This window comes from Macaca fascicularis, chromosome 15, assembly GCF_037993035.2.
Source record: "Macaca fascicularis isolate 582-1 chromosome 15, T2T-MFA8v1.1".
Classification (NCBI taxonomy): domain Eukaryota; kingdom Metazoa; phylum Chordata; class Mammalia; order Primates; family Cercopithecidae; genus Macaca; species Macaca fascicularis.
In genome coordinates this window covers 108,657,628-108,685,602 of record NC_088389.1, presented here as the reverse complement: position 1 = coordinate 108,685,602, position 27,975 = coordinate 108,657,628, and the positions used below count along the sequence as shown (strand labels likewise).

Genomic DNA, 27,975 nt, shown 5'->3' with positions numbered 1-27,975 from the left:
GCGCGGGCGCGTTACACACACACACACACACCCAGATACACACACGCAGGCGCGTTACACACACACACACACACACACACACACCCAGATACACACACGCAGCAGAGGGGTCGCGGCTGCCCTGGCGGGTGTCTCGGCTTTTTTCTTTTTGGGTCCCTGAGGGCTGTGCCTTATCTGCTGTGCATCTGCTAAATGGCAGATCACTCCGGCCAGAGGCGCGGGGGTGGAAAGGTGGGCAGAGGGGTTGAACTTCCAGTGTCGTGGCCGCGGCATCCCATGGGGTGGTGGCGCGGGGAGCCGTGTGTGTGGCCCAGCGGGTGGCGAGCGGAGCTGGGGCACGTTGGGAGATGGCCTGCGGTGGGGTGGCCGGTGTCCATCTATTATCAGTGCCCTCTGGGGTCAGGAGGGAATGGGGGAACGGTGGGCAGACTCGCAACTGGATTCCCGGAGCACTGATGATGAGGAAGCCAAGTGGTTGGCCCTCCAAGGAAAGGGCCTGTGTATTGGGGGCGGGGCGGGAGGGCGAGCCCAAATGTGTCACAGAAGTGCTGTTCTCTAGCCACCAGACCATCGAAAGGAGGGAGCCTAGAAGAGTTTCTTGGCTAGTGGATGGTGACAGGCGTGATTCTCGTCTGCACCATTGCTTCTAGATAAAGATGAGGGTAGGGGAGTGTTGTGCTGTGTGGTTGTTGACAGCGACCGGTATCTTTTGTTTAATGAGGCAACCCAGATGTAGGCCTGAATTCACAATAGTTACTGCCGAAAACCAGTGCAGTCTCTCAGTTACTCTCTTGGCAACAAATAGAAACCTTTTGTTTAAAACACATAGCATTTTAATATCTTTGGAATCTGGGCTAGAAGGAAAACGGGAAGCATACAGGAAAAATTTTCCTCTAGTCTTGAAAAAAAATTCTGCTTTAGCTCTAAGTTAGCAAGAAAATGCCATTTCTCAAATAGAAATTTATTGATGATTATCTCAGAGAGGATGTTCAGAATCAAGCGATCAGGATTCACATACAAGCCACAGTGACAGAACCCTGAGCTATTGTGGTGGGAAGAGCAAACAGCTTTGCAGTAACAGGCCTGAAAAATGTCTTGTGTTCTGGATATTTGCATGTATAATAAATGTGTTTCTCAAACATTTCTGTAAGAAAAGAATATTGTACTGTCAGTTGGTGTTTGAGAAGCATGCATTTTCTTTCTTATCTTGAGCATTCCATTTGCTGGCTCAAGGAACCAATTGCCTTTGGGAATGAACTGCTTATGTACTGGATCATTTACAAGCAGGAACAAAATATACTGATCACACACATAGTTACTAATGGTTAATTCACATGACATGCTTTATGTCTTCATTTTGAAACTCAGATAAATGGGCACATGTTTATAAAGAACTGAAGGCGAAACACTAGATGAAAGAGGTGGGCTTAGGGGAATGAAGCCAGGGAGGAGGCAAACTGCAGTTGGAAAGTAAAGATTTTTTTTTTTTTTTTTTAATTCTCATTTTGAGCTACTTCTAATGGCTGAAAACAGGCAGTTGAATGTTTTCTGAGTTCTCAAGATTGAGAAGAAAATAAAGAACAAAAGAAATATGTAGAGTGTTTAAGTGCATGATTAAGGGGAAAAGCACGTATTTTAGAGAGACTTGTTTTAAGAATTGTTTTGTTTCTTCTGTTGCCCTGTTGACAGTCTTTGTTTCTGTTTAACTGTGAACTGGGCAGTTGAGGTCTCTCCAGCCAACCCTGTTTGCCTGAAAAGTGACAGCTCTGAGTTTCCCAGCAGCTAAGAGTTGAAGCCCAGGGAACCGGTTTGTCAATGGGCCTAGGTTTGAATGTTTAAGGGAAATACACTTACATGGATGCTTAATTCCATACTGTGTGTTTAAATAACACTGTGCTTTTAAAAATGAACTTGGAGATAATTTTCTGAGAAAAAGTGTAAACCAGTTTTACTGCTAAAGTGGTGGTAGTGTGGAGAACTTTTTTTTCCTCTTATTCGCGGAACATCATGCAAGTATTGTTACTGCTTCATGTTCTTGGTATGTTGCCTTTGCAACATAAATACCACAATACACTATATAGTAATGTACGCTAAATGTGGATTTGTGCGTGCATGTGTGTGTATGAGTGTGATTTCAGGAGTTTTTGAATCCAGGATGGTTGATTTCAACAAGGAAGATATTAGGGAAGGATTTCATTTGAGGAATTCCTGATTTGCTGCTTTGATGAGTAGACTGAATGTTCTGGTTCCTTCTATCATTTAAACAAAACCTGTCCAGAGGAGATTATAGAATGTATCCATTCACAGTTTAAAGATCTACTAATATTTTTAACCAGTTTATGGAGGAATAACTGTATTTTGAAATGAAATTCAGTATAAAATTGTTTTCAAAGTAAATTTTAGTTCAAGACTTGATGCCATTTTAATGGAAAAGGATTTGTTTGACAGGGATAAAAGTGGGTACCCTTGCATTTGCTCATACAATTATTTACTTTTGTATATTAATAATATGGAGACATTTAAAAAGGCAAGTAGTAGGTACCTGACTAGATGAAAGTATGGCAGTAAAATTTGGGCTATTTTGATTTATATTCGGCAACTGTGCTAATCTTCCAAATTTATTCCATATGCTTATATATTTTATTTTAACTTTAGAAACGTGAACCCTGAAATCTACCACTATAAGAATATTACATTAAATTTTGAATTATTTTCTTGTTGTCTTTTAACTTACTCATTCTTTGAATTCATTTATATTAGTGTTTATTTTGACACTCAAAACTTAGTCTCTGCATTCAATGTAGATACACAAGAGCATACTTCATTTTTACTTGGTTAATGTTTTTGTGTATTTTGTAGGTGTAAAGCACATATTTCCTTTAATTGATTAATTTTCATGAATATTCACTAAATATTTCTATTGGTGGTACGTAGATAACCTCATTTAATGTAATTTGTCTGTAAGTCTGTGTAATACAAATGGCCTTGAATGCCTGCTTCATGTTACATATAGTTATCCTGAAATTTTTTTCAGTTCCTAGAAGAAACATTTTTTTCCTATTAACCTGTTCTTATTTTACATGTTTTTGAAGTCTTTTACTCTTTAGATCTTAATTATCAAATAGGATTTAGCAAACCCCCTTTAATTGATTGAATTATCGCTATTGAAACAGGCAAAGTTTAGGCCAGTCTTTTTTTTTTTTTTTTTTGAGATGGAGTTTTGCTCTTGTTGCCCAGGCAGGAGTGCAATGGCTTGACCTCAGCTCACTGCAACTTCTGCCTCCCAGGTACAAGCGATTCTCCTGTCTCAGCCTCCCAAGTAGCTTGGATTACAGGCATACGCCACCACGCCTAGCTATTTGTTTTTATATTTAGTAGAGCTGGGGTTTTACCATGTTAGGCTGGTCGCGATAGGCCAGTCTTAAATGGAAGACCTTAAATGCTCTTGGAATTCTGAACTGAATTTTGTATATGAGCATAGATTTTCTTCCTGTTGTACACTGCAGACATATGAGAGTATGAGTTGTGTCTGTTTTACTCACTATTAAATCCCAGCTTCAAGCACAATATCTAACTCGTAGAATGTTCTCAATAAATATTGGCTGAGTAAATGAATTTATTTATTACCATCCTGCTGGAAATTAGAACAGACAATAATGAATACATTTATAGAAACATAGGAATATATAGTGTTTTTATCTGTGGCAGATATAATCAGGATCTTAAAAAAATTGTGCGTAACTCTTTGAGCCAATTGATTATAAATGCATTCCAGGATAGGAAGTGTTAATGTAAGATGTTGCATCACACATTAAATCAGTGTATTACAGTTCTGTACTGGATGCATTTGAGAATGGTAACAGTCATGCTTAAAGCATGAAAGTTTAAAGAAAAGAAAAGCCGTTCTATATTTTTATTACTTTTTATCGTGTAGAGGCTAGTTTAACCCTCTCATCTTTTTACCATACAGTTTTCTCCATGGTACAGGGCTCAGTGAAGTTTTAATATTCTGTAGACCACAGGTGATGCCTAACTGAGTGTGTGTGATTGACCTATACAATAACATGAGCAAACCCACCATAATTAAATACAGAATTTCAGGAATTGCAGTTAAAACATTTTTAATATGAAGGATATGCATTTGTACTGAAAGCTGTACAGTTTTAGACCAAGAAAGGGCTTGGAAGGCTGGAAATGCTGTAGCGAATTTAAACTGTATGGGGAGTTAATTTCTAAACATCTGGAAAAGAGCACGCTTTCCACTACCCCTCAGTAAAGTTCACTGGAGTGGGTGTGTTGATTGCCTGGATTAACCTAGAGGTCAGTGCCATCTAGGATGGTGACTTAGAATCGTTGAATGAAAGCCTTGGTCTAAGTAGCCTCAATAACAACAGCTCCCTAGAAATAGCAAAATAATGGTGTTTATGAGACTGCTTTAAGGACTAACAGGTTTTATTTTTTGCTACTCTTTTAGTTTCCAAGTGTTGAATATGTTTCTGAATGTCAGGATTTATTTGGATACAGTTCCCTTTTTTTGTTGTTGTTGAAACAAAGTACTTATAGTTTATATCAGAAGAGCAAAGTGGGAATATCCTCCATAAAAATCAAAACTGTGGCTCTGACTGTGTAACAAAGCCTTCAGAGTAAGATTTTTGCATTGAACTATGTAGATTCATTGTCTGGATCTCCATATAATGTCCCATCCTGTACCCCTATATGCTATTTCTTCATATGGCAAATCTGGCACAAATTAAAACCCTGCTGAACAGTGAAAATATTGCAGGTTTATCTATTCACATATTTTAAAGTAAGTTTAGAAAGGAGAACCAGAAGACTAATTCAGTAGCTATTTTGTTTAATACAAATAAATTTGATATAATCTTTTTCATTAAAAAAGAAAACCAACTCAGCTCTACTTTAGGAGAAATGGCTTATGTTCAATTTTCAGAAGTGCCTATTGAAAACAGTTACGATTTTTATTACAGATGAATTTTTTAGGACCTGAAACAGGCTTTGCAGTTGTGAGGCTGCGTGCTATGCTAAACTTAGCAGAAAAAAGGAACAGATTTTTCTTTATGATCCAGGCAAACTTAACTTGAAAAGAAATTAACAAGATTTTCTAAGAAAGGTTTTGATTCCAGCATTCATATTAATTTTTCCTTAAGGGGAGTTATTCGTTCCGTTAATATTAGTGGAAATGTTGATTGGATGTTGTAGAGGGAAAATAGGGAGCTCAAAGGGTACATCTTGGAAGAGAGAGAAGCCATTTTATAAGGAGGTTAGGATTGCTTTCTCCCTGAGAAGGTGGAGGGAATCTGTTTCCTCTGTATTGGGTTGAGGAAAATACAAGTATGTGAAGCAACAAATTTAAAAGTCGAATTTCCTGGTTGGAGCGGGAGGCAGTCACATTTTTCAAAGGAAAACTTTTGTAATGCCTTTTAAGTCATGTTAAGATCTCTGTAGACTTAATCCTAGGGAAGTGTGAAATAGCACTAGAAGGTAAAATGTGCGATTGTTGGTAATTAAATCTGTGGCAATAACTGACTACAGTAAACCGTGAACGTTTACTCTTGTTCTGCCAAATGGAGTAACATTAAAGAAAGAGCTCCCCTCAGACCCAAACACAATTTTGTGTGAATAGCTGTTACTAATAAAATTATAGGAAGTTGTTCAACAAGCACCTTTGATTTGTTACATTACCGATATGTAAAAATCTGTCTGATTTCTCATCTAACATATAGTAAAAAGGACCTAGGCATACTGACGAAATTAGTTAACACATCCTAGGTGGTCATCAATGTAGGCTTTACAAACAAAAATAAATGTCCATATTGCGGTGCCGAGAATCCCAAATTGGATTCACTATGCAGCTGTGTTGTTAACGTTTATACATAGCCATAATCAGTGCAGAATATTTTGTTAAAAACTTTTATGGTTAATTTTAAAGAACAAAATTAGTATTATTTAAAAATCAAATTATGAAGATATTTCATATCCATTTTTTCAACATAACACTTGTCAGTTATTAAAAAATATTTCTTCTAATTTTTTTTTTTTTTAACCAGGCATAACTTAAGAAGGAACAGTTTCATGACAGAATGCTAGTCAAAGGAACAAATATGAGCACCTAATATGTGCCAAATAATGTGCTGTATGAAATGCTCCTTATGTCTTATTTGCCAACAGGAAAGACTAAGCACTTTGCACAGTTCTTGTTTTGTAGCTGATGTCCTCATACTGACATGCCCTTCTGACTTTTATCCTTCCTGGCTTTGGCTTTTCTATTGGCATACACAGAAAAAGACAGAATAGTCTGAAGTCCATTGTAGGAGCTTCCTGGGGATCACAGGACTGGGGAATGCGGATGATCTTGAGAATCTGAACTCTGTCCTTTGGAATGTATCATTTTTTGCCTTTATGCATGAGAAACTGCTTATGACCACTTACCTTGTGTTTCTAAGTGGATTGGAAGCTCCATGAAGGCAAAGATCCTTGTTCCTGTATCTTTATCTCAGTTGCTGATGATTCTATTATCAGTAACTAGGGATGTGTGTGGAAAACTGGATTTCAAAACGAATGGAGGGTAATCGGAGGAAGTGAATTTAAATTCCCTGCTTTCTTCTAATAGGCATCATCCATATGTTCTCCATTTTCCACTCCTCTTTGCTGTTTTGTGGGCCACTGGGGGCACAGTAAAAGGAATTCTGTTTTAAAGATGGAATAGTTTTTGTCTTCTTGCCTGCCTCTCATTTGTTCTCTAGGGACAACGTTTCAGTTGAACATTCTCAGTGTTTCCAGTTAAAAGCCAATAGCAATTGATCCAGCTGTTTCAATGGAAAGCTGTTACACACACAAGTGTTTTGAAATTTGACAATCCGTGCACCTAATTTTATTACAGGATTAATCATGGATTGTGAACTATATGTCTGCTTTAGAAATAAAGTAGTTGTTTTCAAGGAAGTGTGTAATGGATTGTGGTGCAGTTGGAAAAGAAAATGTTACTAATGCCATTATATTGTGTGTGTGTGTGTACACATAATAATTGACCCACAAATTAAAGAAAAAGAGATCTAGCCAGACTTTCTGGTTCTGTTACCAAAAGTGAACAGTGATGTTTAGAAACATAGTTATATGTATTTCTAGGAGATAGCCTCATGTTTTTTCCCTTTGGAAAACTAAAATCATGAATTAATTGTGCTTTCCAAGAACCCGACTTTTTTTTTTTTTTTTTTTGATCAGCATCACTTTCTAAAAAATAGAAATAGAATTTTTGTTTCTTTTATGTTGAAAGTTTTTTTTTTTTCATTTTTATTGTTTCTTTTCTATATTTTCTTTTACTGTAGGGGCAACAGGGTGATTGGTGACATCTTCTACCGGCATGTAGTTACTGGTAACTGCAGGCATCTAGTTGCTTCTAAAGAGGACTGCTTCTGTGATTTACCCACTTACTTTTCAGTCTGCCAGTGATTTCTGTAGCCCCCCTACCCATCCCTTCCATGTGAATACCATCCACCCATTTAATTCCTCATCAGATCTTTCTTAAATAAATGCTAAAGAGATTCCTCAGATTCTCTGACTTGCACATTTCCTTATGATTTAGAGAACTTCCAAGTTAGTGCTTCTGTGAGACATCATGTGGCTGTGAGCTGGTGAGAGGGGAAGTTGGGTGCTTTAATACATTTCAAAGGAAGGAATTTGTGAATGTGTGTTTAGGAGATGATTAACTTTCTTTTGCAATACTTACTCTGGTCTGCAAAGCAAAAATAAATTGTTACTGAACACAATGTAAAATTCTCCTTCCTTTTCCAGAGGGCAGGGACTTGAGATTGGTTCATGATTATCAACACAGAGTTAGTGAGCCCGTGCTGGATAATCTATCACAGGCCAGTGGGTTTCAGAATTGGATGCAGTGCATATGCTGGAAGAGGGGAGAAGGTGCTGTAGGCATGTGTAGGCATCTTTCTCATTTAATGATTTGAAAATCCTTTTCTCATATTTTCCTGATTATATTTCCATACAGGTAGTTAAGGGTGATGGCAGTAGCAGTGGCCTTTACTTTCGTTATTCCCAATCAGCCTGAGCACATTTTTGGGATGGGTTTGTTTTGATATTTTCTTGCCATGTGAATTGATATTTAGGACCTGCGCTTTGCAGAGCTCCTTCATTATAGTATGCGTTCATTCTGCAGATGGCAAATGCAATTTTCCCCTTGTCCTAGAGAGATGACCCATTTCCTGTGACTTGTTCTAATAATACAAGATGACTTTAATTCTTGTTCAGTTTGCCTTTAAAAGATTGCCAGGTTTAACTCTCTTGTCTCCGTAACTCTTGTGATACATTTTTGAGCATTGGTAAGTCATGCAATAATTTAAAAACGATGGCAGACTGGTTTTGTGAAAGTTTTTTATGTTTAATTTTTGGCTAAATAAGCACCTTCTATGGCTGTGCATTTTGGATTTGTTACATACATCTTTTCTAAAATCTGTGACTGAAAGTGGGGTGAAGTATTCCTACCCTGCTTATGGAATCTTTTTTTCCCACAGAACTAACCTCAGGGTATTTTGATCATTTGCTTTTTCTATAGAAACCTGTAGATGAAGAGATTTCACCAGATGATCTCTAAGGACCATTTGAACTTTGAAGCTTTTTCTCCTTCTCCTTTGCGGCTTTGGCGTCTCGGCCGCTTTCTGCCCAAACTCACCCCTGGAGGAGGGGTCTGAGCTTGCTGCCGTCTCCAGCGGTGATGGGCTCTACCAGGAGGCATTGCCAGGTCTGGTGGCTCCTTCAGACTGGCCTGGCTCTTCTCTTTGCCCTCTGTAATAACTCCGAGTGCCCTGCAGTGGGGATCACTTTGACGGGGGCCTGTGAATGAAGCCTTAGTGAGTCTGTGCGGAGCTCCCCTGGTGCCGCCTGGCATGCTGCTGATAGTTGCAATGTCTTCACAAGAACTGGTATCAGAAACCTCCTGTCATATCAGCATGGGTCTCTTGCTTCCTGCGGGAAGGGCGATATCCTGGGAGGCACAGAGGTGGAGCCCAAGAGACGCAGTGTTCCATTGCTGCTCGGCTCAGGACTGGGTCTTTTCTTCCGTATCCTCACGCAGCTTCCTTTGACTTACTACTGCTTTTTGTTTGTTTTTTTTCTTCATTGGTCATTAAGCATTGCTTCTCTTTAGTGTATGTGTGACAGAAGCCAAGCACAACATTGCTTTTCCTTTGCCTACAAATAATCTTGTTGCCCAAGCCCATCTCTGCCATTTTCAGTGATAGCTGGTTGGCCAGTGAGCCTGAGCGCTGGGAATGCCCAATAGGGCACATCTAGGGGGCAGCTTTATAGTTGGAGCTAGCAGGTCTCTTTTCTAGGAATTTCTAGGAAAGATTTAGAATTAAACATTGAATGGATCTTGTGTGTTCATTTCTTTTTCCATCACTGTGCCCTTAACTTTCTTGGGGCTTTCATTAAAACCAGAAAAAAAATAATGGTAGAAACATCTATAGCATGCATTCAAAGAAGTAAAGGATTTTTATAATTTTTTGCTTTAAAATATATCTAATGCTATGGCCTCTGAGCCATCCTCCGTTGGCATGACCATGATCAGAGAAACCTTAAGAAATCAGCTTTGCCAGGTGTGATGGTTCACGCGTGTAATCCCAGCACTTTGGGAAGCCAAGGCAGTGAGATCGCTTGAGCCCAAGAGTTCAAGACCAGCCTCGGCAACATGGTAAGACCTGGTCTTTGCCAAAAATACAAAAATTAGCAGGGTGTGGGTGCTTATGCCTGTGGTCCCAGTTACTTAGGAGTCCGGGTGGTCAAGGCTGCGGTGAGCTGTGATCGTGCCACTGCAATCCAGCTTAGGTAACAGAGTGAGACCTTGTCTTTAAAAAAAAAAAAGAAAAAAAAAGAGGCAGCTTTCTGTGTCCCTCATTTGCATTCTGGACAAAGACTCTGTGGCCAAAGAAAGAGCAGCTGGACTCTCATGCTAGTTCTGGAGAAACTGTAAGAAAAGCTTAATTCCGCTGGAGGTGCCAGGCAGGCAGTTGGCATTCCTAGGCCCACTTTACTCCTGGCCGAGGGCCTTCTCCTCATCATCTTATCAGCGTTGGGCTTCCTTACCTTGATCTCACATTAGCAGTTGAATGGGTGCCAGGGAAAGGAACAGGCGTAGATAGGGTAGAGTAATAGGCAGTCCCATGGGGCTTGGAAGGGCAGAGGGTGTTGATGCCAATAGGGGTAGCGCTGTTGTGTCTTTGCTGGGCTCTGGAGAGGAGAGAAGAGCAAAGGAGAGGTGCCTCATGCCTTGGATTGATGTTCTCAGTCAGGAAGAGCCAGACCAATGCTGCCTCTTCTGGCCGCCTCCACCATCCTACCACGTGTTTTCATCCTCATTGTCAAATCCACTGTGCCCTTCCTCACCCAGATGGTGGGTTGGGAGAGGAGCAAGTAAGTGTAGAAGCCTTGGTGGGATGGGAGTAGTTTTTGTTGCATGTACTCATTCGTGTCCTTTTGTTCCCAGAGGTGGTTAAATAGGTAAGTGTAGAACTCTCAGTAAGCTGTGTCCTGAGAAAAACCGGTGACAGAGTATAAAGAAAATTTGCAACATGTTTCCTCCATTTTTTTTTTTTTTTTTTTTTCTGTCAGCTGTTTCAGGTGATAGAAATGCATCTATTACTGTTCTGAGAACTCTGCTAATCCTGTGATGGGTTATGAGATGTCTCTTGAGACATCCTTGCACAGGAAATCTGCTATTGCTTGACTTGCATCTCCTATAGTAAAATAGCTTTCAGTTGCCCACGGCAATAAATAAATAAGCAATATCATGAGATATTCTTGCCAGGTAGAGTCATGCAAAGTGGAGGCATATAATGTAGAAATAACACCTTTTAGCTGAGAAAAGGCACCTATCAATTGAATGTATGCTCTTGTGTCTTGTTCATATTCTGGGCCATTACATCCAAGCCTAAGAGTAGACTTTTTCCCTAGGATTTTTAAAGGTTCCTAAAGTCTCTTTCTTTTCTTTCTTTCTTTCTTTTTTGAGTTGGAGTCTCACTCTGTCACCCAGGCTGGAGTGCAGTGGTGCGATCTTGGCTCACTGCACCCTCCGCCTCCCAGGTTCAAGTGATTCTCCTTCCTCAGCCTCCCAAGTAGTTGGGATTACAGGCGCCCGCCACCACACCTGGCTAATTTTTTGTATTTTTAGTAGAGATGGGATTTCACCATGTTAGTCAGGCTGGTCTTGAACTCCTGATCTCAGGTGATCCACCTGCCTTGGCCTCCCAAAGTGTTGGGATTACAGGCATGAGCACCGTGCCTCGCCTAAAGGTTCCTAAAGTCTCTTTCTAATTATGACTGATATTCAAAATGAAGCTGCATATATTTTGGACAATTTGAATAATTTTTTATAATTTGAGAGAAAAACTCAGTAACGCAGAAACAAAAGGTACTTGAAATGAAACTTTATATTTTTATTTATCAATTACTTCCTAATGGTCCAAGAATTAATGAATTGCCAAGCATTATCTCCTTTTGGAGTCAAGTTTGGCTCTGACATGGAGTATGGAGATGGAAGGTTCTTGCTGTCTTCAAGGGCTAATGAATGGGTGTCCTCAGAACATTCTACTTTCTCCTATTTTGCCGTGGGTTACCATCTAAGATGTTATCCAAATCACATTAGAAACGATTACAAATTTTGTGCACATACCACTTCTTGTAGTGATGAGTCCCATGCATTTTCTCATCTTATATGGGAGAAAATACCTGTATGTTGCTTTATCATTTTCAGAGAAACAGTTTGTGTTTCCTTATCCAATACATCTTGGTAAAGAATGGCATTGTAATGGAGGAAATTATAGGACTTCATCAATATTTTGTTAGGGAAATCCTGATTCCAAGTATATTTTCATCAAAATCACTAGCTCTGTCCTTTGAGAAATGTATTTTCTGTAGGGCTTTCTACTCTAGGCCATGCTTCTTAGGGGAACAGATTCTTCTGTAGTAGGTGGGAAGATGTTTCTAAACCCCTGGAGTCTACCTGTGAATTGCTACTCAAATTACAGTGTATCCATCTCAGAATTAATTAATGTGTTGTTCATCCCTAGTCCTTAATTGTGGGTTGACACAATGATTTCTATTAAAAATATTCTTTATGTTTTATACTATAATGTATCTTTAAGCAGTATGCTATGGCCTGAATTTACGTTGTCTTTTATTCTCTTTTTGGAATGACGTAAGAGCACCTGAGATACTGTCCTTTGGTGGTTTGGTTGGTTGTTAAAATAGTAAGAAAAAAAAGTTTAGTAAGGAGAAAAACTATTGTGCTTAATAGACAGTCCAAGTTTGAGTTGAGAAGAAATGTTTATTTTCTTCCACTTAAGAATTTTCTGATGTTCTTAAGAAATACATTATGTTGTTTTCATGCTAGTCTTTGAAAGAATGACAACCCACATTCTGTTATTTAATTACATTTTTTATAGCCTGTTTTTCAGTGATTTTGAAATTTTACAAGTAATGCAAATTTTTTGCACAAAATTTAATAAAGCGTTTTAAAATGTATTCATAAATTTATCAAAAATATACCAGTCTAACCTAAGAACCGTGCTCTCTTTTTGCACATTCCTTTATAGTCTGTTTTATTTTTCTGTTTTTTTACATAGATGTGATCAATTTAACATTAGGTTGTAAGCATTTTTTATGTGGCTATGTAGACTTCATATTAGCATTTGAAAGGACTGTATAAGATTCTTTTGAGAGGATATGTATTGTTTACTCTTTTTTTTTTTTTTTGTACATTTAGGTTTCTCCCAATGATTTCGTTTTAAAAATAATGCTGTGATGAAGTTCTTGGTGGAGATAGCTTTTTAAAACATGCACTCAGACAATTTTGTTAGAATAGATTCATAGAAATGTTATTTCTAGGTCTGAGGATATGAAAAATTTTACAACCTTGGTTATACATACCCAAAACGTGTTCTGAAATGATTTTATACAGTTTGCAGCATCATGAACAATATTATTAGAATACTAGTAAGTTAGTAGGCAAAAATGGTACATAGTTCTAAACTTTGCATTGATTTGATCATTTTCCTGTATGTTTGTTTCTAGTTGAAATGCTTCTTTTATGAATTGTTTCATTTCCTTTGCCTATTTTTGAGCTCCAGACCTAGAAATGAAATTAGCCTTTTGTCATTTTTATTGCCAAAAACGTAACGCCAGTCTGTTGTTTTTCCTTTTCTTTGTTTTGTATTATTTGATACAGAAGTTTTTAACTACTATAAGCCAAAACTGTTGATCTTTTGCTATTCTGTTTTAAAATAAAAATCATGATCTGCTTTAGATATTCCATGAAAGCTAGATTTACTGCCATTGTTATGGGCAAAACTGGGTTGAATGTAGTGTGTTATACGTCACTGATGTATGGTTCTTTTTCTTTCAAAATAAAGATGAAATGTACATATAAGTTTCAGTGTCACAGATGACACAGTGTAAGCTGTTCTATGTGTAATAGGATTTTTTTCATTCAGTAATACGTAGAATGTCTTGCCATGTTAATATAAATATTTTGGATCCTATTTATGGCTTTTTAGTGTTTCCATGCATTTTGAATCATACAGTGGTGTGATGCAGCTAGTTTGTACCTGCTCACAAAAGCCAGTTTTGAACATTTTTCTGTCTCAACTCTACATTTAGTGAACGAACTTTGGTAGCTTGAAATCAGACAAGGTGCTAGGGTTTACAACACAGAAATTGGCAGATAGAGATTAGGGCTTACTCCTGTCTCTGGAAGACCTCATTGTTAAATACCAGCACACTGCCATTTATACCTGATACCTTTTAATGAATATTTACTTTGATTCTATTAAGAAAATGTTATAATCAGTGCTACAGTGAACATTGTTGGGTATTTTTGCATGCTTGTATGATTGTTTTCATGCACATTTTTTAGAGTTTGATTATCAGCTGTTTTGGTCCATAACATAACGTAACATAACACAACGTAACATAACACAACACGTAACAGTTTTAGCTGTCATTGGATTATGTCAATTTAATGGGTAAAAAAAAAGACATCTCGTGTTTATTTGCATTTTATTGAATCAATATTCATTTTACAGTTTTTATTTTCTAAACTGCGTACAAAATATACTAACAAAATCACAAAATATGCCTACAAAAATAATTAACAGATGCCTCAACTTATCATTTGAATTAGATTTTCTGTCACTTTTAGCTTTCACTTTATTTCTATATTTCTTTTTTTTTTTTTTTTTTGAGACGGAGTCTTGCTCTGTCGCCCAGCCTGGAGTGCGGTGGCGCAATCTTACCTCACTGCAACCTCTGTCTCCCAGGTTCAAGTGATTCTTCTGCCTCAGCCCTCCCGAGTAGCTGGGACGACAGGCACCTGCCACCACGCCTAGCTAATTTTTTGTATTTTTAGTAGAGAGGGGGTTTTGCTGTGTTAGCCAAGATGGTCTCAATCTCCTGGCCTCATGATCCGCCCACCTCAGCCTCCCAGAAGTGCTGGGATTACAGGTGTGAGCCACTGTGCCCGGCCTAATTTATGTATTTCTAAAAATTTGATGGTTTTCTTTATGGAAGGATGGAGTGCCCTAGGACAAATGTCTCCAAGGGGGAAAAAAGCAGAACTGATAAGATTAGATGATAGATTTGGCTATATGCAGAATTGTTCTGAAGCACAACAGTTTTAAATTGTGATGAAGTCCAGTTTATCTACTTTGTAAGACTTGCTTCTGTTTTTTGGTCTCATATGGAAGAAACCATTGGAAAAATCCAAGGTCACAAAAATTTACCTCTCTTTTCTAAGAGTTTGTAGTTTTAGGTCTTACACTTTGAGTTGATTTTTGTATATGGTGTGATGTGAAGTTTCAACATAATCCTTTGCGTGTGAATATCCAGTTGTCCTATGTTGAAACAAACGTATTCTTTTCTCATTGAGTTGTCTTGGTATTCTTGTTGTTAATTAATTTTTCTTATCTTTATTACTTTTTTCTTGCAGTTTTTCTGGATTTATTTTTTACTTTTTCTTGAATTAAAATTCTTAGATTTTTTTTTTTTCGAGACGGAGTCTCACTCTGTCACCCAGGCTGGAGCGCAGTGGCGGCGCGATCTCAGCTCACTGCAAGCTCTGCCTTCCGGTTCACACCATTCTCCTGCCTCAGCCTCCCGAGTAGCTGGGACTACAAGAGCCCGCCACCATGCCCGGCTAATTTTTTATATTTTTAGTAGAGACGGGGTTTCACCATGTTAGCCAGGATGGTCTCCATCTCCCGACCTCATGATCCACCTGCCTTGGCCTCCCAAAGTGCTGGGATTATAGGTGTGAGCCACCGCACCCGGCCAATTCTTAGATTATTTTAAAAAATACTTTCTCAATTTGAATTAGTAATGTTTAAGGCTTTGTGTTTTTTTACATGTCTCTGTGTAGCATTCTTATCCTTTTACAGATATTCTAAAATTACAATTTCTATTTTTATTTTTGAACCAGGATTGTTTAATATATTTTAAATTTTTCAAGTGGTTGTGATTTTTTTTCAACCTTTGTTATTTATTCTGAGGTCATTTTGATAGAATATGGTCTGTACTGTTTTTAATTTTTGAAATTTATTGTAGTCTAATATATATAGTCAAGTTTTATTTCATGGGTACATAAAATGCATACGTGTGTATGTCTTAAAACCATAAATATATGTGTATTATATAATTTTATTACTTAGATTTGCTGCTAATCTCCTTTATATTGCGTGTGAATCTGCCGAGTACTGAGAATTCTGCAGAAGTCTTTCATGACTCTCGTGTTTGTGGCATTTTCTCCTATTTCCAGAAATTTTGCTCTATGTAAGTACAGTTACGCGTTGCTTAACAATGGGGATACCTTCTGAGAAATTTGTGGCCAGGTGATGTTGTTATTGTGTGAGCCTTCTAGAGTGTACTTACACAAATCTAAATTGTATAGCCTACAACACACATATAGGCTGTGTGGTAAAGCCTATTGCTCCTAGACTGCAAACCTGTAAAGCATGTTATTGTACTGAACACTGCAGGCTTTTGTAGCACAGTGGTAAGTATTTGTGTGTCCAAACATATCTTAACATAGAAGAGGTTCGGTAATAAAAGATAAAATATGGTATACATAGATTGCACTTACCATGAATGGAGCTTGCCGGCTGGAAATTACTCTGGGTGTCAGTGACTGGTGAGTGAATGTGAGGGTCTAGGACATGACTGTACACTTTTGTGCAACTGGCAGCTCGGTAGGTTTGTTGCACAAGCATTACCACAAACATGTGAGTAATGTGTTGTATGATAGCTACGATGTCACTAGGCGATAGGAATTTTTCAGCTCCATTATAATCTTGTGGTACCACAGTTATTTATGTGGTCTGTTATTGACTGAAACATTGTTATGTGGTGTATGACTGTATTCTTATGAGGAACATAAAAAAAATCGATGAGAATTAAAAGTTTGTCATGACCACATTACCTTTTATGTAAGTTAATGCTTTTATATCTTGAACTCAGCATTGTTGAGTATTATTATTGTTCTTTTGTTTGCATTTACTTGATGTATGTCTCTCATTTATTTTCAACTATTCTTTGTTTTTGCTACCCTCAAAAGTTTGGTTTTTTTTTGTTTTTTTTTTTTTTTGAGACTGAATTTGGTTCTGTTGCCCAGGCTGGAGTGCAGTGGCGTGATCTCGGCTCACTGCAATCTCTGCTTCCCGGGTTCAAGCAATTCTCCTGCCTCAGCCTCCTGAGTAGCTGGGATTATAGGCGTGTGCCACCACACCTAGCTAATTTTTGTATTTTTAGTAGAAGCAGGGTTTCACCATGTTGGCCAGATTGGTTTTGTGATCCGCCTGCCTCGGCCTCCCAAAGTGTTGGGATTACAAGAGTGAGCCACCACGCCCGGCCTAAAGTTTTTGTCTTTTTAAACCTCAGCTTGAGTGAGTCTTTTCCTAAAATAGTTGAGTTTATTCTTCTTACACTTGATGTATGATGAATATGGTTAGGGTTTATTGGCATCTGATTTCTGTTTTCTGATTCTTTTTTGATTTCTTGCAGCTACCCCTATTCCTCTTTCTCCATTGTTTCCTTTTGTCTTTCTCCTTTGAGATTTGTATTGGGTTTGTTGTGCTTTCCACGCTGATAATTTGAAAGGTATGTACTCTGCTTTTAATTTTACTATTGGTAGCCTATATAACTTTCAGTAGTCATATTCAATCTACGTGTCTCAGTTTATCATCTTCAGAGACCAGATGGTATTATATGTCCCTCCCCTGCATGGGAGGGAAATTTTTTTTACCCGTACCGGGGATCATCAGCAAACTTTAAGGGTTAGATAGTAAATATTTTTGGCTTTTGGGCTATATGGCCTCTATTAGAACTACTCAACTCTGCCACAAACAGTTTGTTAATAAATGAGTATGATTATGTTCAAATGCAATTTTTTTTACAAAAACAAACAAGCTGGATTTGGCATTCTGGCAGGTATTTGCCAACCTCTGATTACTCCATTTTCCGTTTTTTCTGGTATTTTATTTTCATGTATTAACTTTTTTGTTCCTGTCTGTTATAGACAAATTCGCAATACCAGCCTTAGAATGGTTCTCTAAATCTTCGTGGTAATAACATCAACACATTTTATTTTATATATTTCTTTAACAGTCTTCTCAGAGGCAACATTGGATATATCAGATGATAAAAGTCTTGTAAGAAAAACAAAATTGTCAGTGGCTAAGGGCGACTTTCTGAAGTCTAGGATTTATTGATGGTTATTAAAAGGCTAAACATAAAATTGAAATTACCTTAATTTGAATATAATATGGGTATTTGTGTCAGATGGAAGGAGAGGTGTTTATGGTGTTCAGATCACTTCCACATTCATTGCTCTAATTTACATTTCCTTTATTCTGTTCTTCCTCCTGATTATAGATTCCTAACTATTCACCTACATCTGCCCTCTTAATCCTGCAGTAATTTGCTCTTCTTTCCACTTATGCCCCCTTTCTTCACTCTTTGTTCATCTTTGCTGGCATCAAGTTAACATTTGATCTTGCAGCCAATGTGATCTTTAATGTTTTGAAAGTGATTCTGTAGTAGTCTCAAATTTCATACCTAGAGTTTATTTATTTTCACACTTTCTAAAACTCTTAATCCTCTGATTTCATACTGAATATGTGGGATGATCACAGGGAATCATAATTAAACCTAAGGAACCTCATTTAAGTATATTGTTATTTATCGCTTTTTTATTCTGTTTTCTTTCAGAAATTGTGTACATATATGTGTGTATATATATATTTGTGTCTGCAATTAAGATGCATATTTAGCATTAGTTCTGTGTTTAAATGCTTATCATCAAATATTTCTTCTCTCAATTTAATTATATGCTTTTATTTATTTTTATTCATCTATGAGTTGGCTAGATTATACCTTCAGATAGGTTTTTAAATGATGGGTCCATGGGTGATATATTTCCTGAATTCTTGGGTATTTGAAAATTCCTTTCTGAGGCCAGGTGAGGTGGCTTACACCTGTAATCCTAGCACTTTGGGAGGCCGAAGCAGGTTGGATTACGAGGTCAGGAGTACCAATCTGGCCAACGTGGTGAAACTCCGTCTCTACTAAAGATACAGAAAAATTAGCCAAGTTTGATGGTGTGCATCTGTAATCCCAGCTACTTGGGAGGCTGAGGCAGGAGAATCACTTGAACCTGGGAGGCGGAGGTTACAGTGAGCTGAGATCGTGCCATTGCACTCCAGCCTGGGTGACAGGGTGAGACTCTGTCTCAAAAAAACAGAAAATGCCTTTCTGTGGCATGCATATATTAATAACAACTTGCATGGGTATAGAATTCTTGGATTAGATCTCTTCTTTACCTACCGTGCTTGCCCTGTAGTAGATTTTTCTCTGTTGTTTCTCAGCAGATAGATTTGATAAGTCTCTGGCCAGCCTGAATATTTTTTCTTCGTGATTTGCTTTTTTAAAAATTTGGTTATTTGTTTCTTTGTTTCCATAACATGAAAGCTTAACAACTACTCCAGGTCATGCTTCAGTGTTTTATAGTTTTTGTTATTTATCTTGAAGCACTGAACCCACTCCATCTCTATGATATTCTTTCATTTCAAGGATCTTCCCCGTTTTATCATTGAATTTTTTTTTATATTCCACAGGAATTGTTTTTCTTCTTTTTTTTTTTTTTTTTTTTTTTTTTTGTGAGACGGAGTCTGGCTCTGTCGCCCGAGCTGGAGCGCAGTGGCCAGATCTCAGCTCACTGCAAGCTCCGCCTCCCGGGTTTACGCCATTCTCCTGCCTCAGCCTCCCGAGTAGCTGGGACTACAGGCGCCGCCACCTCACCCAGCTAGTTTTTTGTATTTTTAGTAGAGACAGGGTTTCACCGTGTTAGCCAGGATGGTCTCGATCTCCTGACCTCGTGATCCGCCCGTCTCGGCCTCCCAAAGTGCTGGGATTACAGGCTTGAGCCACCGCGCCCGGCCGTTTTTCTTCTTTAGGTACACCAATCATTCATAATTGAATTTTTGTTGTTTCTCTGCCAAAGCTGTCAGCTTCCCTCTAATTGCTGTATCTCTCCATTATTTGTATGGTTTGCCCAAATCTTGTGTCTGCAATGCTGATTTGGCACTGTTTGGAATATAAATGTCAAGTGCCAGTAAGTAGGTATCAAATGAATGAAGTGCCTGCTGTATCTTTGATGCTTCAGATTCATTTTTAAGTTCTGCAGTATTGTTTTTTCTCATTTCCTTTCTTAGCTCTGATAATTTTTGTTTCACCTTATTTTCTAGAATGTCCTATTTCAACAATGCACATTTTGTTACATTTTCTTGATATAGTACAAAGCAATTATAGTCCATTTTTTTCTTCTGTTTTCTAGAGTAAACCTTTCAGAGCGTTCTCTTCATTTTTCTTTTGCATGTCCTTCGCCTTGTCTTCATTTGTGCTTAGGAATGCTCCAAATTTTGTCTGGCCCTCGTATTTGTCCAAAAATAGGGTGGGTGGAATCTCATTGACTTCCTTCCCTATTTGTCTTGGGTCTGTTTGTATCTTTCCCTTAGCACTTGAGCTGGAGGACTGGAAGATGATGGTATATATTCTATTTTTAGCTGTTCAGTTGTCTGAGTAGAGTGGTAGGGAGGGCTCTCTGGCAGTGGCTACTATGAACTTTGCTTCATCTCACAACTGATTCTGTTTGTTCCTTCTCTTTTGAGTGAGCCAGCCACTTTGATGAGAAGTCATTCAGAATGGAGCCTTGCTGTTTTGGGGATTTTTTTTGCTATGCATCTATAGGGTCTTTTTCTCTGCATTTCTAGACCACTTTACAAAGTAGTCTTGCTTTTGGCCCTCACCTTTTCCAGTAAATAAGTCAGGTCAGAGGGGAAAACAGATCTGTTGGCTATGTTGTTCCTCTTTAGCCCCTTCATGGCTAGAATAGGTTGGAATGTGAGTTCTAATGAGACACTACTTGTTCCTTGAAGTTGGGGGACATAGGGAGTCTTTGAGAACCTTTGCCACTTATTTCCCTCAACACTGTACTGTTTTTACAAGCAGAAGAGCTCTGTGTAGACTCCCAGCCGCTTCTGTTTGGTCCATTTGTATTACTTCTGGTTGATAGGTCCATTGCTATTGTTAATGTAGATGAGGTTTTTCCTTATACTTTTTTTTTTTTTTCTTTTTGTTCATCTTGAGGGGTAGAAAGGAAGTTTCTGTTTTTAGAGGGCTGCCATCTTTCCAGGAAGTGTGCTTTATGAGTCTTGATGACTGTAATTAACACATGTGAAGTCTTTCATAGAGAGTTATAATTATAGAATCTCAGGTAAGAATGTGCTTTAAAGTCCAAGCATGCACCCCATACTTGAGTGGCTTCTGTAACATCCCCAATTTGTCATTAAGTCTGTTCCCCTCTTCATTCAATGATGAGAACATTACCCCCCAATTAATTCCATCTTCAGTTATCTGTGTTTATTAGAAATCTTTCATTGAGCTGAAATCTGTGGGTTCTGTTCCTGGGGAACACGGAGAGACTGGAACCCACTGGAACACATCTTTTTCTCCCAGTAATTGAAGTTGGCCTCATGACACCCTTGGGGATAGCTTTTTTCCTTTTATGAACCATCATGAGTTCTTGCCATCATTTCTCATAAAGCAGGAATAAAATCTTGTTCCTTAATATCCTGATTGTTCTCATCTTTTAAAAATTACCTATAATGAAACCCAACACTTGATGTGTGCCTTGATGAAGTCAGAGTAGATATTTCTGTCTTTCCTCCCTGAGATTCGTGTGACTCTTGAAATCTTTGTCTTTTTGTCTAAATAAATAATCCCAAGAATTACAGCAATTTTTGTGCAAAGGGCACTCAATAACTTTCTCTACCAGTACCAGTTCATGTTTGTTTCATTTTTCTTGATACAACATTGCACTGCTAGTCCTGTTTTTGATCTGTGGTCATCTGTGATGTGTACATAGTCTTCTGCATTTTTCCTTTTCCCTTTATCATGTATTTGCATGGAATTGTTTTCAATTCTGAGAGTTCTTATTCCTATTGAATTTCGTACTAATTCTGTGGGGACATCCTTCCAAGATCAGATTCATTTAAACTTTATTCTCAATTTCTAGCATTTGTAATTCTACCCAGTTCATTCTCTAAAGGAAAGTAGAGGGAGCTATTACAATAAGATTCGTAGTTACATCGGGGAAAAACAAGTATTTTTGTTAATACTGTCAGTAAAGATATGGAAGTTTTTAGATTTCAAGACGGATTGCCATAGTCTGTCATTCCGTATCAATCTCCAGTTGATTCCAAGGCTTTGTTTGTTACTTTGTTGTTCACTTAATAGGCATGAAGCCAACAATAGGTTACCCACATTTGACTTTGCCACTTAACTTGTCTTGGTATAAAAGAGAATAGAGAAATCAAGAGAGAGGGACGTCTGCTCTTGGCTGTGGCACAGTCTCCTGTTGTAGGAGGAAATCAGATTGGCCTTCTGGAGTGGGCTTGTTACATGTCACAGCTGTGGTGGTAGTGGTGGTGGTGGCAGGTGAAGGGGTGGCACCCTTGGCAGTGCACATTGTTGGTGAACTGTTTTAGTCTCTCCTGATAACCTGAAGTTTAGGTTGCCAGCCAGTTGATAATAGCCATTATTGTTAAGGAAGGAAGAAGTATTTTCTTTTTCCTTGTTTTCTGTGAATATTAATTTCCATGTAGAAGAAAAAGAATATTTAGGAAAAGTGAACTTCGTTTGGTGCCTATTTACTTTACAGCTAAATAGATTTAATCTCCCTTTATCCTCCTCCTAAGGCAAGTGGTTCTTAAAGAGAGAAAGCCAGCTTAGAAATCTGTATACTTTATTTGACAGTATGCCCACATTTTTAGCAATAACATTAGCTAGTGTCAATGTTTAAATTTCTCCTTTAAGAAATTCGATAGTTGGCTGGGCGCAGTGGCTCACACCTGTAATCCCAAAACTTTGGGAAGCCGAGGCGGGCGAGTCATGAGGTCAGGAAATCTGGACCATCCTGGCTAACACTGAAACACTGTCTCTACTAAAAATACAAAAAATTAGCCGGGTGTTGTGGCACACACCTGTAGTCCCAGCTTCTTGGGAGGCTGAGGTAGGAGAATCGCTTCAACCTGGGTAGCGGAGGTTGCGGTGAGCTGAAATCGTGCCACTGCATTCCAGCCTGGGCAACAGAGCAAGACTCTGTCTCAAAAAAAAAAAAAAAAAAAAAAAAAAATTCAATAGCTAAGTGAAAGTTGTATTATTCAGTGTATACGTATGATTATTTAACAAAATTGAGAAAGGATCTTGCCCTCCCTCCTTTTACCCCATTCCCTTGACCCCATCTCTTAATTGAGTCTGACCTGAGCCCATGTGGCTGGCCACCACAGGTGGAAGGACCTTCTTCACAGCAGATGTATGATGATTCCTGGACAGTGGTCAGGATATTGCTTTTTTGTGGAACTTTTAACAGAAAAGGTGCCTGGGTGAAGGTTTGAGCATGTCCCCTTTACAGGGGCCATCTTTCCTCCACCTGTGTAGATGTACGTGGGTCTTCCGAAGGCTCAAACAACATACCTGAGTGTCGTTGAGTCTCACCTTGTTGTGAGTGTTGCTTGTAAGCAGTGTTGTCACTAAATTTATTTCTTCTTTAATTTGGTAACTTACCAGAATATCTTCTTTTCTAGCCTCAATGATTATTATAGCTCATTGAAATGCCTGAAGTCATTTTTGTTTTCTTCTCTCTCGCTCACGAGAATTATTCCAAAAAAAATTTTGGACTTCACACCAGTGTTTAAAAATTGTTCTGTACCTTGGTTTATAGTGGGGGTACACCGTCTTAAATCTAGTTATGGTTAACAAGATTTATATTCTTTTCTGGAGAGTTCAGTCTTGGAAGCCAAACCTGAGTTTTTAAAATGTGCTGACTGCATGTGGATAAATTATTGCCCCGTTCCCAGATGTCTGGGATCTCACAAGATGGGGATTGGATGGAGAAGTATCCCTGATTTGTCAAAGTGCTAGTCTAAGAGAGCTGCCTTTGTTGTAAGTGTGCTGCTTGTGTAATTTCAATGATCAAGATTCCCTTTGAGAAAAAATGTGGTTGTACTGACATTTACTTTGAGCAAATGAAGCATAATTCATATCTGTTGAAATTGAAATTAATAATGCATGGCTATGGCTATGTGAGTACTTTTTTCAACCTTCTTTGTATGTTCTTGCATATAAATTTTTAGAACCCGTGGTAAATCAGATGGTGTAGAGGCTGTTTGATTTTTTTTTTTTCCTTCCTTGTTTTCTAGGGGGTGACTTGCTTGAGCAAGGGAATGCAGTGAATAAGTTTATCAGCATTAGAATCTGTGTTTATGAAGTTATATCACTTATTAAAAATTAAATATTTTAGTCAAGGTTTTTTTTTTTTTTTTTTTTTTTGAGACGGAGTCAAGGTTTTTAAGTGTCCTTTGCAAAAAAAAAAAAAAGCTTTTAGATTGCTCTTTACTTGTTCTTTCCCAGCTGAAAAGGAAAGGTAAGGGACAAATATTAGTATCAATTCTTTTATTTGCATGCTTTTTCTCTAATGGTTGTTCCTTGCCTTTTAGTCCTTGTGTGATGAATACGTTAGAGGCAAATCTCACCTATCTTGAAACCATAAAGACTTAGTTTCTGTACTACTGCTTTTTAGGTACAAGTGCAGTCTGACTTCTGAATGTAGAACCATTCATCAGAATAGCCCTGGATTGCACAGCGGGAAGAATCTGCATTGGCTAAGTACTCTGGTGAAGCTGAACAATTCCAGGTTGCAAAGAGTACTTGGCTTGTCTCTCATTTTCATGAGGACTAACATCACACACAATGCTAAACTTCACTAGAAAAGAAGTGAAATGTACTCCTGACAGGCCAAGAAATGCATCCAGTAACCTCAAGTGATCTTTTACCCCATCAAGCCAAGGCCATATCTCTGAGGTTAAGAAAATTGTGCATTACATTGCAAAATCTTGTATTTGTGAGTTAGAAGTCTCAAACCCGACTTTGTTACATTTAGACAGTTCTAAGTTAGCACACATATGTAAATGACTCAATTTTCATCATAACTTTGCAGTAAATTTCCAAAAGGCATATTTCAGGAGACCTTAAGATAAGCATTGTTTCTGAAAGCATGATCAAATAAAGGAAAAGAAGGAACAAACACTATCCTAGTTTGAATGATGCTTGGAAATGTTTTAGTCCTGGGATTTCAGATGATTTAGTAGTACCAATTAGGCATATGCTGAGAATGGGGGAAAGCAACAGTAGGTTTACTTCTTATTGCCTTGTCGAGTATTTTTCTCTAGGATTTTTTTGGTGTGTGTTTACAAAACAATGTTTTTGGTTGGTTCTGTGTCTCAGTTGAAGACAGTCCTACTGAACTGAGATCTTATGGGTCAGGGGGCAGTATATTTCCTTTTTATTGACATAATTGCAGCCAGATAGAAATAGGTAATTATATTTCTTATCACACACATAATGGATTTGTTTCATATTGTGTTATTCTCTGAAATTAACTGACAGATTAGAATAGATTGTATGTATATTTCACATACCCAACCTGTACTAACTCCCTCAGATTCCTATTTATGACAGTTTACCTCTGGGAATTAGCTATAGCATTGAAATCAATAGCATGATTAAAACTCAAGGTCCAGGAATCCGTTTATGACCCTGTACAGGAAAGAGTTAACATAGTAAACCTGCATGCAATAACTTCCCTGGAAGACATTTCATGTTTATTGTCACAACTGATTGTTGGCAGCATTAAGTGTGACCCTACTTGGAGAGGACTCATGGAAGCTTGTGTCTGGTTTCTTCCAGACTTCACCCCATATCCTTTTCAGTTTGCTGATTTTGCTTTCTTGTAATACATTGTAGCCATGATAAGACTATATACTGAGACTGGTGAGTCTTCCAAGTGAATCATTGAGCCTGGGGGAGTGGTCTTGGGGACGCCTAACACATGCCCATCATCAACTGCTGAAGGCCTCCACTTGGTTAAGGTGGAGTGCTCTGGGCTAGAGTATTGGCACTGCAGCCTTGACCCATGCACTGCTGCACCAAGTTTGTTGGGAGGAGCACATGGGATGGTGTTGGTAAAAGCTCCTTGAAAACACCACATCACTATCCAGATGCACAGTGATGTGATTATTATTTTGCTTCTTCCATGATATGTTTTGGTAACGGCTGTGAGTAAGACATTATTATGCACACATAGAACACTCAGTTGTTTACCCTTCGGTTAGTATTGGGCCTCCTCCTCCACATGAGGCCGGGCAAACTCCCACTTCCCCAGACAATGGGGAGCACTCTAGACACTAATTCCGCACCCTTCCTACATTTTTCATGTTGCTCTCTGGTTACTTTTCTTAACCTACGTTAATTACAGTTGGCTGGGTACAGTGGCACATGCCTGTAATCCCAGCATTTTGGGAGGCCGAGGCGGGCAGATTGCTTGAGCCCAGGAGTTCAAGACCAGCCTGGGCAACATGAAGAACCCCATCTCTACAAAAAATACAAAAATTAGCTGGGTGTGGTGGTGCACACCTGTTGTCCCAGCTACGTGGGATGTGGGAGGATCGCTTGAGCCTATGAGGTGAAGGCTGCAGTGAGTCGTGATCACTCCACTGCACTCCAGCCTGGGTGATAGAGCAAGAGCCTGTCTCAGAAAAAGAGAAAAATTGTGGTTTTGTCATCTGTCTAAACCATTAATTACTTTGCGTTCATTGTGAAATAAAGGCCAGATATCTTTATCTGTCAGTCAAGTTTGTCTGATCCTACCCCGCCGTCTAGCCTTATTTCTTACTGCTTGCCTTCAGGTATTTGACACTTTGGCTGAACTAGGGCACTAACCCTTTTCCTTCCCCTCCTCACATATTTGTTGCTTTCCTCTCTTCTTTCCCACCCCTAGGATGCTTTTTCCTCCATCGCTCCCTGTGCAAATCCTACCATGTTTCAAAACCCATGTTAAATGGTGCCTCTTTCTCATTGTCTTTTCTGATCCCTCTAGTGGTCAAAGTTTCTGTTGACTCCTATGACGTTTTATGTTTGTTTATGTCTGAGTTTTTTTGATATGTGCAGGAGGTGTTGGTGTGCAAGTGGAGAAGTGAGATAACTAAGGGAAGGCAGCCAATAAAGGTGCATTATTAAACCACTAATGGCCTTGGACTGTTGGAGGTCAAGCCTGGGGAGAAGCTCTGGGAGATGATGTCATGCAGGACTTCTCAAACTTCCATGTTCATGAGAATCTAATGCAGGTTCAGACTCAGGTCTGGGGTGAAACCTGAGAGTCTGAATTTCTCGTGAGCACCTGGTGATAATGTTGCTGTTGGCATGGGTCCAGAGACCCCGCTTTGGGGAACGGTGATGCTATAAAGTTGTCCCACCTGAAGGGTAAGGTAGCTGGAGCATTTAACTTAATTAAATTATTATTATTATTATTATTTTTTGAGACAGAATCTTACTCTATCACCCAGGCTGGAGTGCAGTGGCTCAGTCATAGCCAACCGGAGTATTTGTATACCAACCTTGGATGGTCGTTAGTTGGGGACTCTTTGGGGGCTATCAATTCCTGCCACCTTTGGCTTCTCAGGTGGCCATCCCTACCTTGGAGAAAAGTCCTCAGGCAGAGAGGTGCAGATATCTGTAGTTGGAGGTCAGCTTTGGGTGGTTTGGGCAAATTCAGCCCCATCTTGTAATTGTGATGATTTATAGACATTTGTTCCTCCATAGCAATCTATCAGATCCCTGAAGGCAGGATATGTAATTTGTCTTGTGTTGTAATAGCATTTAGCACATATTATGCTTTTTTTGTGTTTGCTCAGTGAGTGAGTTGATTGTTGGTGCTTTCGACTTTGGCAAAGTGTTACAAGTGCAGCTTATGGTACAGTTCAGACTCCAGCTTTTTTTTTTTTTTTTTTTTGGAGACAGTCTTGCTCTACAGCCCAGACTGGGGTGCAATGACGCTATCTAGGCTCACTGCAACCTCTGCGTCCCCGGTTCAAGTGATTCTCATGCCTCAGCCTCCCCAGTAGCTGGGATTACAGGCGTGCATTACCACACCTGGTTGATTTTTTGTATTTTTAGTAAAGAAGGGGTTTCGCCATGTTGCCCAGGCTGGTCTTGAACTCCAGGTCTCAAGTGATCTGCCCGCCTCGGCCTCTCAAAATGCTGGGATTACAGGTGTGAGCCACTGTGTCCGGCCGTAGCTTGTCATTTTTAGTCTCAGTGTCCAAGATAAAGATTCTACAACACAAAAGCCTTCTTCCTGGTTCGTCATCTCTAAAGGTATCAGTGGCCTTGTCCTCACTGGTCAGTGCTAACAGGTACAAGAGAGAAGAATACCATGGAAGAAAGCAAAAATTCACCCTTCAAGGACTTCTGGGTTCTGTTTATTTTTAAGGTGAAGATAGAGAATGT

At 38.8% G+C, this 27,975-nt stretch overlaps 1 protein-coding gene and 1 long non-coding RNA gene across 2 annotated transcripts in view; both read left to right on the top strand.

The window, feature by feature from the left end:
• Positions 1 to 27,975, top strand: part of GNAQ (G protein subunit alpha q) — a 324,147-nt gene that overhangs the window by 1,012 nt on the left and 295,160 nt on the right. The gene's annotated exons all lie outside the window — the stretch shown is intronic.
• On the top strand, positions 14 to 26,079 carry LOC135967476 (uncharacterized). Its single transcript, XR_010581620.2, has 2 exons — positions 14 to 15,849; positions 17,077 to 26,079. It is a non-coding gene; the product is annotated as an uncharacterized lncRNA (long non-coding RNA).